We start from the raw sequence: 18,531 nt of genomic DNA on the forward strand, positions 1-18,531 counted from the left end.
ATGATCAATTAAACTTCCTGTCTGCCATTTTTTTTTAAATCCTTTAAAAACGTACTTTTTCAAACTCCTCCTAGAGCGTTTGTCAGATTTTAAACAAAAATGAATCAGACTACCTTCAAACCATGCCGACAAAAAGTTATGGATTTCGTGTTGATAGACCAAACCGTTTTCGTTTAACACAACAATGAATTTGATGGCACGGTGCCAGAATGGTTTTAAGCTCTATCTCGGCAACGCTTTGGTGTATTGACATGAAACTTTATGTGTCATCATGACCGCACCTTGACCACACCATATCAATTTGGTGACAGCGCCACCTGTTGGTCAAAAGTAATAAGCTTTTATGCAATTGATAGTATTCATGGTTTTTCAAACATTTTGCCTAAAATCATGACCAGATTGCTTTAATTACTTATTTTTTGCCATTGTTGTGCCTAATAATGGTTTATGTTCTTGGCCCCTTATTTGCTGCTTGCAGCTATATTTATTATTATTATTCCTCTGCCATTATTATTCTATGGCAGCCCATAGAACTATTTGTGGGAAAGTTATGAAATTTTGCAGACAGATAGAGGGTAGTCTGAACTGAAACCACAGCAAATCTGGAGTATCTAGCTCAAACCCTTTAGCGCCACCAACAGGTCAAAGTTTCACTCATGTTTACGATAATAACTTTTGGGATGTAAGTCCTAGAGACAATTCTTTTTTTGCCTGATTCTTGAGCTCATGTCGAAAGCATACCATGGTTTCGATTTCCATCCAACTAGATTTTCTGCCATTTAGAATTTTCAGAAAAATCTACTTTTTTGAACTCGTCCTAGGCTGTTCACCCGATTTTCACCAAATTTTGCACAGATACTCAGTAGACGGTGCTTACAAAAATTTATGGAATTCAACTTAATAGACCAAACTGTTTTCGAATGGCGCTTCAACGAATTCAACGAAGAACATGCAAAATTGGACTTGAGGCTGTATCTCCGCAACGCTTTGATGGAGTTTGACAAAAGTTGGTACTTGTCATAGCCAACATACCCTGAGGTGACAAGCAGCGTTTTGGTGCAGTTCCCCCTACTGGTCAAAAGATAGAAAAAATGGCTATTTTGGCTTATAACTCTTGAATGCTTTTGCCAAAAATCACGAACCTAGTCTCTTTAGATTCACTGTGATATACCGATAGAGGACTGGAGAAATTAACTGGAGCAAATTTGGAGTCTCTAACTCAAACCCTCAAGCTCCACCAACATTTCAAAATTTTACTCATGTTTATGCTAACAAGTTTTGAACCGTAATTCCTAGAGACAAAATAATTTTCCCCTGATTCCTGAGCTCATGCCAAATTGAAAGCATAACATGGTTTCTATTTCCACCTGACTAGATTTTCCGGCATTTAGAATTTTCAGAAAAACATATTTTTTTGAACTCGTCCTAGGCCGTACATCCGATTTTCACAAAAATTGGCGCGCATCATCTGGAGACACGCAAGACAAAAATTTATTAAAAGAATTTTGATACCAAACCGTTTTTGAATGGTGCTTCAACAAAAACAACGAAGAAAGCGCCAAATTGAATTTGAGGCTGTATCTCCACAATGCTTTGACAGATTATGAAGAAACTTGGTACGAGTCATAGCCATCATGCCATCATGCCCTGAGGTGACCTGCAGCTGTGTTAACCAAAAGCATTGTTAGCCCAAGTTGCTCGTATACACCATTGGTGCCTATGGTACCTAGAATTAACTTACACTAATGATGCTTTTGGGAAACACAGCCCAGAACTGTTAATAAATGAACATCTGACTCACTGCACAGCATTTCTTTACTCTCATTCATCTCTGATTTCAAAATAACAAATGTTCGGTATACTACCCCCTTAACTGGCACTCCCATTTTCAACTTTAAATGGTTGTTACTCTTGAATGTATGGGACTGAAGACCTGATTTTGGTCTCTTTTTAAAGAAGACACTTGATAGATTATTGCGCAAGTGAAATCAGTTAAGTTCATTTAAAAAAGTTAACTGAAATGAAAATGCAATGCACTAAATTTGTATTTAATTTATTAAAGAAAATATATTAAAAATAAATGTGATGGCCAAAAAAATATAGAAAATTAAAGCCATATATCAAACCAAGTTGTGTCCCAAAAGTAAATAAGTTATAAAACACCAAATTTCTTAGAATTATTGTAGACGCAGTACCAAATGTGGCCACAAGATGACATCAAAGTTCCATTGATCAGATTTAAATGCCTGTCATTCTGAAATGCCTGGGTCTACAGACCTAATTATGGACTCTTTTTAAAGAACACACTTGGGAGATTATAGTGCAAGTGAAATAAGTTGTTAATTAAAAAAAATTTTTTTATAGAAGTTTTAGTTTATTGAAATGAAAATGCAATGCAACTAAAATTATTTAATTTATTAAAAATATATAAAAAATATATGTGGCACCCCAAAAAATTAGATAAAATTAAAGCCAAACATCAAACCAAGTAGTTTCCTAAATTTCAAGTAAATAAATGATAAAATACCATATTTGTCAAACATTTACTTGGTGCAGTACCAAAAGTGGCCACAGGATGAAATCAGAACTCCATTGGTGCAAGACTGAATAAAACTAATTTTCAAATAATTTTAGAAACACCACTCAAACCACATATGAGGACACACTATTTTATTGCAAAACATTACTGTAACAAGTTCTGTTCTCTTGGGCAATGGAGGTGTCAGGAAGCAACGAAGCAGTGCAAGCAAGACTTTTTATTTCTCTGCCTCAGGTTCAGAACACAGTCTGTTCACATAGATTCAAACACTCAATCAGATAACAAAAGAAAATATTTTTTAAACACTCAGTCAGTTCATGGACTCAGTAAACGTCAAATTTGTGCTCTCTATCTCTCTCCCTCCACTGGTGAGCTAGTGTGGCTTTTGAGTCTCCCTCTGTCATTATTACAAAATGAGACAGGTGTTAGATATAATTACAACCCAGGTGACAAGACTTACCGCTCTCTCTCTCCCGTAGACAGACACACAACCACACCCCCATGCCCATAATTATATAAAATTAATTACAAATTATATTTATATTTATAATGTGTGGTTACAGTATAACTATTGTTAGCAGTGGAAGCCAGTAATTATTCACATTTCTAACAAACATATAATATTTTTCTGCCATAAATTATATAATAGTTTGTTTACACCACTAAATAAAATAATAAATTATCCAAAGAGCCCATTCATTTACACTGATCAGTGCCTGTGCATTTAGCTTTAGCCCTATAGCTGCTCCGAGTCCAAACACATAATATGCGCTCCTGCTGGTTTAGCATTTATTCCTCCTCAAAACTGCGTGGAACTTATTCCAAAGTACTCAAATCTAGCTAGATTGTAGTGTAAAAAAGGCTATTGTTTGCTGTCACTCTAACCTCTCTCTATTAAATCTCTCCCTCTGTATTTTGAGGCACACGCAACAACTTGCCTGAGCCAATCAGCATCCAGAAACCATGACCATGTGATCTCCCCCGCCCTCACAGAGACAGTAGTTCAGTGCAGCGGGACGCGGAGATGGACGCTGAAGTTACAGCGGCATAATAACTGTTTATAGTTTGCCTTTTGGACGAAGTGTTGTGCGTGAATGCAAAAGTACGTTTGCAATCCTTAATTATATAGGCGATGAGAAGTTAATTCGCTCATGTAGACGAGTTATTATGCCCATGATGTAACGATATCTATATGTATGTGTGCATTCATAATAAGCGTGCCTGTAACCCTCTAGTTTGTATGTTTGTATACATACCTTTATTATTGTCAGTGCTAGAGTTACACTTGTTGTTATTGTTACGTTATGTTCCTGTTTGAAGCAAATTTCGCTGTATTTCTCTATATTTAATGGGAGAATTGTTGTAAACAATTTGTTACGCGCATGCGCCCTCATAGCCCAGACAGAGTGGCGCTATACAAGCTTTGCAGTACTTACAAATGGTGTCAGGTTACAGCTGCGCGCTGCATATAATATAGAAGTTACAGCCTGCATTACATTTGCTTTCAGTTTTTTGCTAATAATGTTCATTTTTAATTATTAATCTTATTTATTGTGCTGTATTACTGCCAATATGTTTCATTGTTGTAATTCATTATTATTATTATGTATATTTACGTTTATGTTACTGTTTTTAATTTATAGAAAACACAACACAACAAAACACAACACAGCCACACAAACCAGTCTGTTGAGTGGTGACAATAAATGGGTTATTCTCATAAAACAAGTGCGTCTTCATTTTGTCTCTAATTGGACAGCCTTTGGTGGGTCAGCACCCTAAGCCGGCAACTTGTCTATGGTGAAGAGCCACTAAGAGCCAACCATTTTTTCGTGATCCAAGCCGGATTCTGGACTTACCAATGAGATAGAAGATGTCACAATATGTAGAGGATGAGTCAACTGCGCAAGTCAGGAGGAAGACTATCCTTCCCGCACGTTACGATGAGTATGATCTCACTGGCTTCACTTCACCTGTTTCACAACCCATGTCACCATTCACTCATTCAACCAGACTGGCTGAGGGCGATGAAGCAGAGGAAGGCGCAACTGGCTTTACTCCACTGCAACTAGGTTATGAGGCTGACAGTCCGCTACAGTGGTCTGATGAGGAATGTGAATCTACATCAGACATCATAAGGAGAGAGAATAAACATCTCCGCAAAGCCATGCAGATGATACAGCAAGAAAGGGACACATTCCAGAGTGCAAATGACCAATATGGAAAGGAGATTTTTCAGCTCAAGCAACAAATGAAGCAGCTACAAATTCAGATGGATCATCAACATCCTGAAAATCAGTCCCTTTTATCTGACAACCCTTCGAGGCAGTATAGCTCCAGTCAACCTATACCTGCACCACATGTCCAGCCACAGGCACGTCCTGATGAAATGAGCTTCAGACCTGTACCAGCTCCACGCCTCAAACTTCAAAGGGAGCATCAGACAGAAGATAAGCTTCAAAGTCCTCCACACCGCCCAACTCCAGTATTTGCCTCCATGACTAAACAGAGCTCCTCCTACCATTATAGGCCAGAAGGGGGTCAGAGATCAGAGGTGGATTACTCCCACAGACAAGACCTCTCAAATTCTCCAAACTGGGACTCTCAAGACCCGACCAGACCACCACAAACGCCATGCCGGTCACTTACTCCATCATCTCACCCTGAACAAGAATTGATGTATCAAAGTCCAACTCCTACGATTCCTGACTTCATACATCCCAACCCAAGAGAGTTCTCATGACTGAAAATTGCTCTGGAAAATATCCTCCCAGCTAATGCAACAGAAAGACTCAAATTCCAGATATTGATGGACCATCTGTAGCAGATCTACTAATCGTTGACTCATACTGCCATTCGCAACACCCTTACACAAGGACAATAGCTGCCTTAGACCAGCAGTATGGCCAGCCACATCAACTAGCCCTCCAACGGATTGCAGAGTTAATGGATGGCCCAAACATTGTTAGTGGAGACCAGAAGGCCTTTAAACTTTTTGCTCTCAAAGTCCGTTCACTGGTTGGCTTGCTGGAGCAATTAGGCAGGAATGGTACTTTCGAGTTACAGTGCGGGTCTCATGTGTCTCTGCTCCTTGGGAAGCTTCCGCATGACCTGAGATCAGGGTTTCAGAGATTTGCACATCCACATCGGGTGCCCATCCCTGCACTTAAGGATTTTGCAGAATGGCTGGAGTTTGAAATCCAAGTTCAAGAGGACACTATAAGGTATGCAAGCAATCAACGTAGAGGGCCCTTGACACAAACAAGAGAGATTATTAGAGACTCTAATCTGGCCACTAAAAGCACCACAATCTTTCTGGGTACTGAGAAGGCGATGTCTGAGACTACACTGTCTGCTCCCCCATCTAGGACTTCTCTGAGACCCTACTTCCCCTACTGTGACAACAGTAAGCACTCCCTCAACAACTGTACCAACTTCAAGCAGCTTATTAAATACCAAAAACAAAGCTGGATCAAAGACAATAACAGATGTTGGCGCTGTGGTAGAACTCATAAATCAGCAGAATGTAACCTAAAAATGCGTTGCAGACAGTGCAGCAGCCGACACCTCATGGCCCTACATGACATTAGTGCTGGGAAGCCAGGGAATCCAAAGCCTGTTCTAGATGAAACTGCTGATACCAACACCTGTCTGCTCAACACTACGAAGGAGATTCTCCTAATCCATAAACCACCTACCAGCCGAAAGGTTCTACTTAAAATCAGCAAAGTGATTCTCAGGAAGGGAAAGAGGAAAATGAATGCATACGCAATCCAGGATGATGGATCTGAGAGAACTATCCTCCTCCACGGTGCAGCTCAGCAGCTGAGCCTCAAAGGGCAGCCTGAAGACCTTCCGCTTCGAACAATCGGGCAGGAGTTACAAGTCCTCAGTGGAGCAGCAGTTTCATTTACGATCTCCCCAATTGCTCAACCTACTAAACAGTATCACATCAAAGGTGCCTTCACTGCTAAACAGTTAAGCTTAGCAGAACACCCCCCAGTGAAGAATCTGAGGGAGAGATTTAAGCACCTTAAAGGGCTTGCACTGCATGATTTTGAAATGGTCTGTCCCGTGCTGCTCATTGGATCAGATTACCCCCATCTGATCACTCCTGTGGAACCAGTAAGGCTAGGCCCTCCAGGGGGACCAGCGGCTATAAAGACACGTCTTGGTTGGACATTACCGGGCCCGGTCCAACACTTGAGGAAGGACATGACTGAACAGCAATGTTTTTTCACTTCAGTTTTGTTCCTAGAGTCAGATCTCTACAAGCAAGTGGAGAAATTATGGCAGATGGACATACTACCCTGGCGCAACCCTGACTGGACCAGGAGGTGGTGGAACTTCTGGAAAGGAAGACAGTAAGGGTCGAGGTGGATGGTATGATATGCCACCCCTCTCTTGCATGTCAGGGACATGCCTGAAAGCCCAAAGAGGCAGTTATATCACAGCTGAGGGCCACTGAAATGAGACTAGAAAAAAATCAATAGTAAGCAGCTGCTTATATGGCTGAGATTTCAAAACTGGAACAAGCAGGCTATGTTAGCAAATTGCCACAGAATGCTGAGACAGACCCTTCCTGCTCCTGGTACATCCCACATCACATGGTGTAGGACAATGGGAAAAACAGGATAGTCTTCAACTGCTCATTCCAATATCACAGACAAAACCTGAATGAGCTTCTGCTTCCAGGACCAGTGTTGGGGCCACCCCTCCTTGCTGTGCTACTCAGATTTAGGGAACATTCAGTGGCAGTCAGCAGCGACATCAATGGGATGTTCCACCAAGTTAGACTGCTCCCAGAAGACAAACCACTCTTGCGTTTCCTCTGGAGAGACCTAAACGTACAGGAACAACCCAGTATGTACGAATGGATAGTCCTCCCTTTCGGCACTAGCTGCACTACCATAGCCAGCCTGGAGATGATGTCCGCAATTCTGTGCTGAAATCCTTTTATGTAGACAACTGCCTACAAAGTTTCACTTCAGCAGATGAAGCAAAATGTTTTGTTGACAGAATAAAGAACCTGCTGACAAATGGAGACTTTGAGCTGAGGCAGTGGTCCAGCAACACCCCTTCAACGATAAGTCACCTGCCCCCTGACGCCATATCGGACAGTGCAGAACTCTGGATTTCACAAGGTCGAACAGACATTCAGGAATCGACACTGGGGCTCTTCCGGAACCATCAGTCTGACACAATCTCCTACAAATACTGTGCCAAGGACAATAGTGAGACTACAATGTGCAACATATACAGAATCCTGGCCAGCCAGTACGACCCATTGGGTTACCTTATCCCTTATACCACTCGCGCCAAGATCATTGTACAATGCCTGTGGGACAAAAAACGGGACTGGGATGATCCACACTTGCCCACAGATCTGCTACAAACCTGGACTGAATGGGAGAAGGAGCTTCCAGCCCTACAGAATATCAATTCTTCCTCGGTGTTACTGTAGTCCCACCAAAGATACAGAAACGAGCCTAAGAGACATACACGTTTTCTGTGATACCTCTGAACGTGCCTATGGCTCTGTGGCATATCTCCAAACAGAGGACCAACATGGGCAAACAGAAGTAGCTTTCCTAACAGCAAGATCACATGTAGCACCAAAAAAACAACAATCCGTTCCCCGACTGGAATTGTGCGCTGCACTGACAGGAGCTCAACATGCCAAAGTACTCAGAACTGATTTGAACCTGCCCATACGTCAAATGATCTTGTGGACGGACTCCACCACTGTCCTCACATGGTTACAATCTGACTCTTGCTGATTCAAAGTATTTGTTGGGACTCGGGTAGCAGAAATCCAAGATCTCACAGAGCAACATAACTGGCAATATGTACCCTCTGTAAGTAATCCAGCCGATGACATCACTCGGGGAAAGAGTCTCTGTGAGCTCGGCCCTGGAAGCCGCTGGAGCCAAGGACCGCTTTTCCTGAAAGATCCACCCAATCTGTGGCCTGAATGCCCCAATTCAGTTGATATAGACAATAATGAACTTCGCAAAACCAGTACTCTGGTCTGCTTCACATCCTCTGATTTCAGTCAGTTTAAGACTCTTGAGGAGCTAATCGAGTTCACGGCTCTTCAAGGGGCGGCCGATGGTAAGCCCATAGCCAGCGACTACAGAAGTGCAGAGATTAGTGTTTTGCAGCAAGCACAGCAAGAATGCTTTACATCAGACTTAGAGCAATTAAGGACCAGTAAACCGCTTGCCCGCAACAGCCGACTAAGAGCACTGGGCCCAAAACTCGATGGAGAAATGAAATTAATCAGAGTCAGCGGACATTTATGGCAAAGTCCCTACCTTGAGCCTGACAACATGCACCCCATCACTAAACTTGTCATCCAAAGCTATGACTCAAAACTTTGTCATCCAGATCCTAAGAGGGTGTTCGCTGAACTCCAGCGTAAATGCTGGGTTCTACGTGGAAGAGAGGCCATTAAGCATTTACAGCGACGGTGTGCACAGTGCCAGAAATGGAGAAAGAAACCAGAGGTACCTAAAATGGCAGACCTCCCCTCAGCAAGACTACGTCTTTTCAAGCCTGCCTTTTACTCCACTGGTGTGGACTGCTTTGGTCCCTATACTGTCAAAGCAGGTCGACGTAATGAAAATAAAATGGGGAATAATATTCAAATGCCTCACCACCAGAGCAGTATACATTGACATTCTCCATAGTCTTGAAACCGATTCCTTCCTTATGGCCCTCAGACGGTTCACGGCTAGACGAGGGAAACCTCACGAGCTCTTGTCAGATCAAGACCCAAACTTGAAAGAGAGTTAAAGGAAGCCTTTACAGCTCTTGTTCCAGATCTGCAGAAACAATTGGCTAAACAGCAGATTGAATTCCATTTCAACCCTCCTAACTCACCACACTTTGGAGGTTGCTGGGAGCGAGAGATTCGCTTTTTGAAAAACGCACTGATAGTTACTCTAGGGACTCAATCAGTGACTTTTGAGGTCCTTCAAACTGTGCTGGTGGAGATTGAAGGAATCTTAAACTGTTAAGATTTAACAGTTTAAGATGTTTCTGATCCTGACCCCATTACGCCAAATTGTTTGCTAATGGGGCGGCCAGATGCTTCACTTCCCCTGACAGTATAGCCCCCAGTCTGAGCTGATCAGCTGACATCGTAGTGTTTTTGCATAGATCCATTGAAAGAAGCAGCTAAAATGTTAGATTTCTTAGAATGTTAGAGGAAATCTCAGAGCGTGATGGTGGCCTTAGGTTCTCTATGCAAACAAACACTAGGATGATGTCACTGTTCTGGAAAGGAACATAGAAATGTCATATCAATGGCTACATGACCTGTCAATCAAATCTTGACTAGCGATCCATTGGCTGGATCTATTCTCTGAAACCTTTGGAAAGGCCATGGAGTCTTTGATCTGGTTTGATTGACAGCTCTGCCTGTGAATCACAGAGAGACTCATGGGTGGGCTCAAACAACGCAAAAATTTCACCAGAATAGTGGAGACCTCAAGACCTCGATGCTGATTGGTAAAATAAGTTTTATAATCAATATTTTATTGATAATAGACATTTTAATTTATGTGATGACACAAGCAAGGATGATCAGTCAGTTTTTTCCAAAATTTTCACTGTTTTGGATAAAATGGTCAAGTCTACTTTCAATCATGGACGTTTACCATGGATTGTATGCTTGAATTTCCTGGCATTATCCGATCGGAACAAAACCAGAAGATATAAAATATAAGTAATACCGCTCACATGTTGCATGTTTTAAAATCCACTCTTTCAGAATTTTAATGCATTAGTGTAATGATGTTATTCAGATGGCAAAAGAGTGGGCATATTTCGAAGCTACAGACTTGTAGCTCTCAAACGATATAAGGTCTGTCAAGATTAAAATCGGATATGAAAGTAATATAGTCCAAATACACATAAAAAATGCTAAAAAAAAGCATGGGATGGTGCCAGTTAACGGGCTAAACTAGCTCTTCAGTATACTTACTGTCTGATTGTTCATATGACAACTAAAGAAGAAAACATTTGCAACGTTTTGTGAGGAATTTATTTCAATTTTAATTTATTGTATTTAAATGTTTTATCAATTTTATTATGAAATGAAAAAAGTTCACATCTATCTGTGTATTTTGATAAAATAAATGAAATTTGATAAGATGTATCATGCTGCATCAAGACTTATTTTGTAATCAAATCATAATGATGTTTCTAAAAATGCTAATAACATCTGATAATTTTAGTCTGTTGTCACTGATATACATTGTTCTTGACATCATCCAAGGAGTCTATTACATTACAAGTGATTCTATTAATTGCATTTGGAGCAGTTTGCCTAAAATCTTCACAAAAATGCTATTTTCACACATTTTTGCCATTCCTGTGCTTGGCCCCGATAATTGCTGCTTGCAGCTATATTTTTTTATTATTAGGGCCCAAGCACTGAAAGTGCGGAGACCCTATTGTTCTTCTAAGGATTATTCTTTTTCTTCTTTTCAAGATTTTTGGTACTTTTGGGGTACAAACTCTTGAAAGTTTGCACACACATCAGAGTCGTCAGCCATTAGGGTTGGGCAAAGTTGCAGTGGGGTGGGCGTATGGGGGGGGTGGGGGGGGGGGGTTCTGTAGCGCCATCTAGAAGATGGGCATGTTTGGGGGGCTCTGTAGCACATTCATTTTGAGCTACTATCACCAAACATTGTATACATATAGATCTCATCAAGCTGGACAACTTTCACACTGACAGTCATAAGGTCCGCCCAACAGGAAGTCGGCTATTTTGGATTGTTTGAAAAATGCATGCTCTGGAATTTGATATACTCCTCCTAGGGATTTCATGTTACAGGTACCAAATGTGGGTGCCTAGATATCATGCCAAGACATTGAGGATGTTAAATTGCAAACACTATGGCGACACAATAATGTCAAAAAATGGGAAAAAGGTAGTGGCTCATACTGTATCTTCTGCATGCATCATGTGATTTACATCAAAATTGAGCCAAATGTTTGGCCTTGTGGGCTGATCACATTGATGTGGCTATTGTGGGTCACGGTCATAGCGCCACTAACTGGTGGAAGGAAGTGTGGCACTTTTAACAGACTTTGAAATATCCCTCTTATGTTTACCTGAATTGCTTAAAACATTTTTTAGAATAATAAGACAGTGCAGATTTAAAATTCTGAAGGGATTCTTGATATCTTAAACAGTGTTGCCATGGCAATGCATTAAATGTCATTATTCCTTTTTATGTATATTTACATGTTTTTGAGGTACTTGGCATACTTGAATTTTTGTGATATTTTGCAAACACATCAGAGTTGTCGGCCATTAGGCCTGGGCAAAAGTTAACACATGGGCGAGGCTGGGGAGCTCTGTAGTGCCACCTTTTCACAAAAGTGGTGGGGTCAGTTTCTTCTACAGTTACCAAACTTGGTACATATATTGTTCTCATCAAGCTGGACAACTTTCAAAATTACAGTCATTAGCTCCACCCAACAGGAAGTTGGCTATTTTGGATTGAATGTGCATTTTTTTTTTTAAATTGCAGGCCCTGAACTTTTGAATACTCCTCCTAAGGGATCCATGTGACTGGCATCAAACTTAGGCAATATTATGCCAAGACATTGAAGATGCTAATTTGCCAACAGATTTTTGATATTTTGATTGGTGTTGCCATGGCGAGGCAATAAATTAAGGGCAAAAATGTGAAACGGGAAGTTCCTTATAACTTCTGTGTGCATTGTATGATTTTGATGAAAATTCAGCTGTATGTTTTGTAATGGGGGCTGATAAAATGTACGTGGCTATAGTGGGTCATGGTTATAGTACCAGCAACTGGCAGCAGGAAGTAAGTCAATTTTAACAGACTTTGAAATAGCCCTCTTGTGTTTACGTGAATTGCTTCAAAATTCTTTCGAATAATGTCAAGACACTGCTAATGTGAAACTGTAAAGGGATATTTACAATATTTTTTTTTACCATGGATCATTCAAAATGGCAAACTTCCAGGGAATCACCGGTTGTAAAAACAAAGAAAACCTGAACAGAGCAGAGCCTACAAGCAAAAAGGGAAATGACAGAGTCCATAATAAAATCTAAATCAACATCAGCTTGGCTTTTCAGAGGTGGCAACAACTCCGAGATCTGAAAGGATTTAAAAGCGACCCAAAGATAACTTTTTTCTTACTCAACAGGTAAGATATTTTATTGATATGGTTTATGTATAGTTGTGTAATCACACACACACACACACGTCAGTGTTAACAAACATTGCCTAACTTTTGTAACGTCATTTATTTCAAAACATCAATGTTTCTAATAAGTAAAAACAACAGCATAAGATTTTACCTGCTCCAATGACATGTTTTCAGATATCCGTCTTTTCCTTTCTTTCGTTATTTATTTGTCCATTCGCTCTGATAAGATGTCCTGTATTCATGTGTACACTGGTGCCTCGAACCACATTCATAGACGCAGAGGAGCAGCGCCAAACCACAACCAAAACAATGTTAAAACAATGTTCTTCCACAAGATGCATGTAGTTTTAACACTTTATGGTTATTTTCTGCAACTCCTTTAAATTTAAGGGAAACAGAGCATTCTTAAGGGAATATTACACATGCTTTATGCAGCCGGGCCTAAGTATTTTAAAAGTTCATATGTGATGTTGTTTCTGCGACAACCCCAGAGCTCCGACACTCGGTGTATACGTCAGTGTCCGAATTCACTCACTCATTTCATTCACCCACTGCTGAGATATAGTACACTCACTGCCATTCACTGTATAGGAAATAGTGAATGAGTGAATGATTTCAGACACAGCGATCGATTTTGATAGCATAAAAATTAATAAGGATCTATATTTTATTGAAATTAAAAATTTTTGATTACATGATAACATAAAAATAGAGGATCATTTGGGTTTTTTCCACAGTTACCCCGTTTTCGATATTTTGGATAAAATGTGTACATTTTCATCAGTGCACCCTCATGTGAGGCTCGTTTGAGATGTCAAACACCCTTTCTTGAAAGTAGATAAGAGCAGATAGGTGCAGACTGGGGAGTAATGAAATAAGAGCTGTCAAGTCAGACAATTCTCACATCTCGTAGTGGATCAGCCACTACGAGATCAAAGGCAGATATTACAGAGGTATATAATGATGATTTGTGAGTTTTCACTGTAAAACAACCCCAAAAAATGCAGCAAATTGTATTGCAAAATTTGAGAAAAGCCACTGCAAATTCAGTCATTTTGTAATCCCAGCTAGCCAAATTACGTGGCCATTTCCTAACTGCACCGTAATTTGATGACCAAACTTTTGTTGTGGAAATGTAACTGATTACGTTGTGACAACCAGAAAAGTGAAATTCCTGGATCCGTTGCCGCAACATAACTTTGGAACAGTGCCAGGCCGTCATGACTATGTTGTGGCAATGTCGTGGATCAATAGTTATTTGTTGGTAATTTTTGCTTTTAAAAATTATTCTATGGGCGGACATGCAGTATTCTAACCTAATTTATGTCTTCATTTGCCCAATGTTAATTTAGAGGCTATTTAAACAGTTGTGCATTTTAATAACAAATGCAGACTAAAAATGTATGTACTTCATTTATTTTGACAGTGAATAGAGAAAAAATGCAACAATAAAATAAATTGAAACCTATTGCCACAGAATTGCAATGAAATTACAAGCCTAAATTACTGTGCTCATATTAAAATCTACTCTTAACACCTAATGCCTTGAATTACATTTGTTAATTTAATTTAAAACCATTTTTAGGATAAATTAAATGGTAAATGACCTCATTACAATATAATCTTTAGATCTACATATTTTTTCAATAATTAATTATATTAAATTTTAGCAAAAATATAAATTAACAATTAAAAATTGATTAGATAGATAGATAGATAGATAGATAGATAGATAGATAGAGAGATAACATTATGCCAAGACATTGATGATGCTAAATTGCGAACAGATTTTTAAATATCGAATGGTGTTGCCATGGTGATGCAAAAAATGTATGGCAAAAATAGGGAAACAGGAAGTGTCTCATATCTTACACATGCATTGTGTGATTTAGATTACAATTTTCTTGGGGGCTAATCACATGGATGTGACTTTTGTGGGTCATGGTCATAGCGCCACCAACTGGCAGCAGGAAGTGTGGCACTTAAAACAGACTTTGAAATGGAGTGGTGGTGGCGTAGTGGGCTAAAGCACATAACTGGTAATCAACTGGTTCAATCCCCACAGCCATCACCATTGTGTCCTTGAGCAAGGCACTTAACTCCAGGTTGCTCCAGGGGGATTGTCCCTGTAATAAGTGCACAGTAAGTCACTTTGGATAAAAGTGTCTGCTAAATGCATAAATGTAAATTAGTCCTCTTGCATATACCCAAATCGCTTCAAAATTGTTTAGACACTGCTGATGGAAAATTTTGAAGGATGCTTGATAGCTTTAATAGTGTTGTCATGGTAACGGATTAAATTACTTGAAGTTGTAGTCAAACTGGAATGGTGGCATATATCTATTACACATTGTATGATTAGGGTCAAAGTTAAGCCGAACATACTGACAGTCATTAGCTCGCCCAGCAGGAAGTCGGCCATTTGGGATTTTATGAAAATCAGAGGCTCTGAACTATTAAATACTCCTCCAAGGGGATTCATGTGACTGGCACCAAATTTGTGGAACATCATGCCAAAACATTGTAGATGCTAAATTTCAAACAGATTTTTGATATTTTGAACTGTGTCGCCATGGCAAAGCAATATATTTATGGCCAAAAATGGGAAACAGGAAGTGCCTTATATCTTCTGTGCATTGTGTGATTTTGATGAAAATTCAGCTGTATGTTTGGTGATGGGGACTGATCACATGGATGTGGCTATTATGGGCCACGGTCATAGCGCCACCACCTGGCAGCAGGAAGTGTGGCTCTTACAACAGACTTTAAAATAGTTCTCTTATATTTACCCAAATTGCTTTAAAATTATTTAGAATAATGTCAAATGCCAAATGCATGTGTCCACCTTGCATTGTTTTCCGAAAATCACCTGGTGGAAATGGACCCATGATGCTTGGGCCCGTCATTGCTGCTTGCAGCTATATTTATTTTTGGATCCTTCAAAGGACTTGATATGTGGTGTCTGCTGCTAAAGCAATCTCTCTCTCTCTCTCTCTCTGTCCACTTTTTCTAATTTGCAGGCATTGGTGAATTTCCCCTCATCCAAACACCTAAATGACTGCCTGTCTTTGCATTTCCAGACTTAAAGAGCAAAGTAAATATTAAAATGGAAAAAGAATAGTAACTTTCTTCTGCAACACACAGTTAGAGTACAACAATATAATTTCTCAACAAACACATAATACTGTCTGCCCTCTCATAAAATTTGGTGGCTTTCCTCGTCAAAGTGCAAAAATAGAAATTCCAAGACCAAGTACAATGACCACCAAAAAAAAAAAAAAAGAAAAAAATAAGGTATTCTTAATTTCTCAAGGAGTTCTCAAGAGAAGACACAGTGATGCATTTAAACTCATTCTGGAAAGAGTCTCTGTACCAAATTATTGGTTTGGACCTTTGAAAGAAGTTGCCTTTTTTGTTTGGGACTCTGCATATGTTTCCATTTTTCTCTGCAGCCAGTGACCCAGAAGCCAGATACATTTGCTCCCACAATCTGCCTGCCTTCTATTTAGACCTTAATAAACTTATATGAGACTCAATTTGAAACTCACAATGTACTGCATCTGTTGTTAGCATCACTATTAGTATGGTCTAATATATACAGTATATTATGCTTCTACGCTTTCTGTATTATTGGGGGTCTGTGGGTTAGTGGTTTGACCGCTATGGGTTTTTCAACAGTCGACTGCAATAATGATATCTAGAAAGCAGAGTAGCTGATGTCTGAAATAAATGTCACATAATACAGTTTAATGAGAGAATGAGATATACACAAAATTGAAATTAAATGAATGTTTACACAATATTGAAACAAAAATCACTCAAAAATAATGGACAGTCACATTATCCATTAACAAGGCTGTTAGTAGGAATGCATATTTTATTAACCATATGACCCAACCCAAACCGAAACTTTTTATGTCATTGGAGTAAATATGTCATTTTTAAGTGAACATACTCTCTGAACTCTGAATCACGTTCTTCATCGTTCATCGTGAATGTGATTACTTCGAGGTTCCCACGGCCCCAAACCCAATCAGTAGTCCCAGAGGGAAATGTGTTCACCTTTGAATTGATGCAAAAATGTCTGACTGGGGGGGAATACCACTTGTCAGTAATTCTGCAGAATTGTTGTTTTCAGTGGATGATTTCAAGCTCTGAATTAATTTCCATTTTCCATTTTGGGAAGGGTTAGTTCCCCTTGCGTTGGCTCCAAAATCATTTACAGATAAACTCACAACTTTTGGTGCTACTCTGTGGACATATGACCAGGAAACTGGAGCTCACACATGCTAATATGTTCAACAACACTTCCAGCTTCGCCCACTGGGGGCAGTAGTTCGAATTTCAGTAAGCACAGACAACTTTTGATATACTGTTGACAAATGCTCAGTGTGATCGTTTAGCGCCCTATGCCAACCATTTTAAAGTGCCTAAATGTCATCTGAATAACCAGTCTGGCCATAATATTGGTGTATCACTAACTTAAACCATAAAACATTGACAAAAAGGCCAAACATGTAGTTGATTATAGGAGATTCCTTATAATATTTGTCAATGAAATGGGGCAAAAGATAAAACAGGTGAAGAAAATCCCATAGACATTGAAGGAGGCACTATCATATAACAAAGAGACTTGTGGGTGGGCTCTAGAGAATTGGATCAGTTAGCAGCCACCTATTAAAGGGATAGTTCACCGAAAAATGAAAATTCTCTCATCATTTACTCACCATCATGCCATCCCAGATTTGTATGTCTTTCTTTCCTCAACACAAACAAAGATTTTAAGAAGAATATCTCAGCTCTGTGTGTCCATACAATGCAAATGAATAGTGATCATGCCTTTAAGCTCCAAAAAGGTTAAGATGTACAGTGAAAAAGGAGTTACATTTTGGTCTGTTCCCACCCAAAACCAACTGGAGTTTGCTGGTTTATGTTTATGCTGACTTTATCTCCTTTTTTGGGCTTCAAAGGCCTGACCACCATTCACTTGCATTGTATGGACTCAAAGAGCTGAGATAGTCTTCTAAAAATCTTGATTTGTTTTCTGCAGAAGAAAGTAAGTCATACACATCTGAGATGGCATGAGAGTAAATTACGAGATAATTTTCATTTTTGGGTGAACTAAACTTTTAACACCCTAGCAACCCATAAAGCCTGCATAGCAACAAAAACACACAGAACACCTTATCAATCTCACACCAACAAAGTACATTTACCCAATTTTTTAAATTTTTTTAATTAACTATTATAGGACTACAATATTACTGATTTGTGATTCAGGAGAAACAAAGGCAAAAAAATCTATGTTAAACAATGGATGACGAACGTGTTCGAGTATTCATTCATAATATATTGGGAGACTTTTAAACATACACTAGATGATAACCATCTAATGGGCTGTGGAGGCTGGAAAGGGGCTGATCTTGTGCAGATGGATTTGCTGTGTCTTTGCTGTATTTGAATGTGAGATATTTGTGGTGATGGTGGAGGAAGTATGATGGATGTTCTGCCAGCTACAGAGGTTTTGGTCTGGAGGGAGATGGGCACTGCGCCAGGATAATTGCATTATTACTATTTCTGTTCATGTCAGGCAAAGGGAAAACAATGGTGGATGTCACTGGGTGCGTTCGTGTGTTTGTGTGTCGGCAAAATATTGGCTTCCTGTTGTTGGGCAAACATTAATTATGAGGTCATGGGACCTGCGGTAAATGAACCTCAACGACATAAAACACCCACACTGCATTTCCTAGTTGTTGTAGTAAGGATTCCAAATGAAAACTTCAGCTTTTTAGTGT

Source organism: Myxocyprinus asiaticus, chromosome 41 (genome assembly GCF_019703515.2).
Source record: "Myxocyprinus asiaticus isolate MX2 ecotype Aquarium Trade chromosome 41, UBuf_Myxa_2, whole genome shotgun sequence".
In the NCBI taxonomy this organism is placed as follows: Eukaryota; Metazoa; Chordata; class Actinopteri; order Cypriniformes; family Catostomidae; genus Myxocyprinus; species Myxocyprinus asiaticus.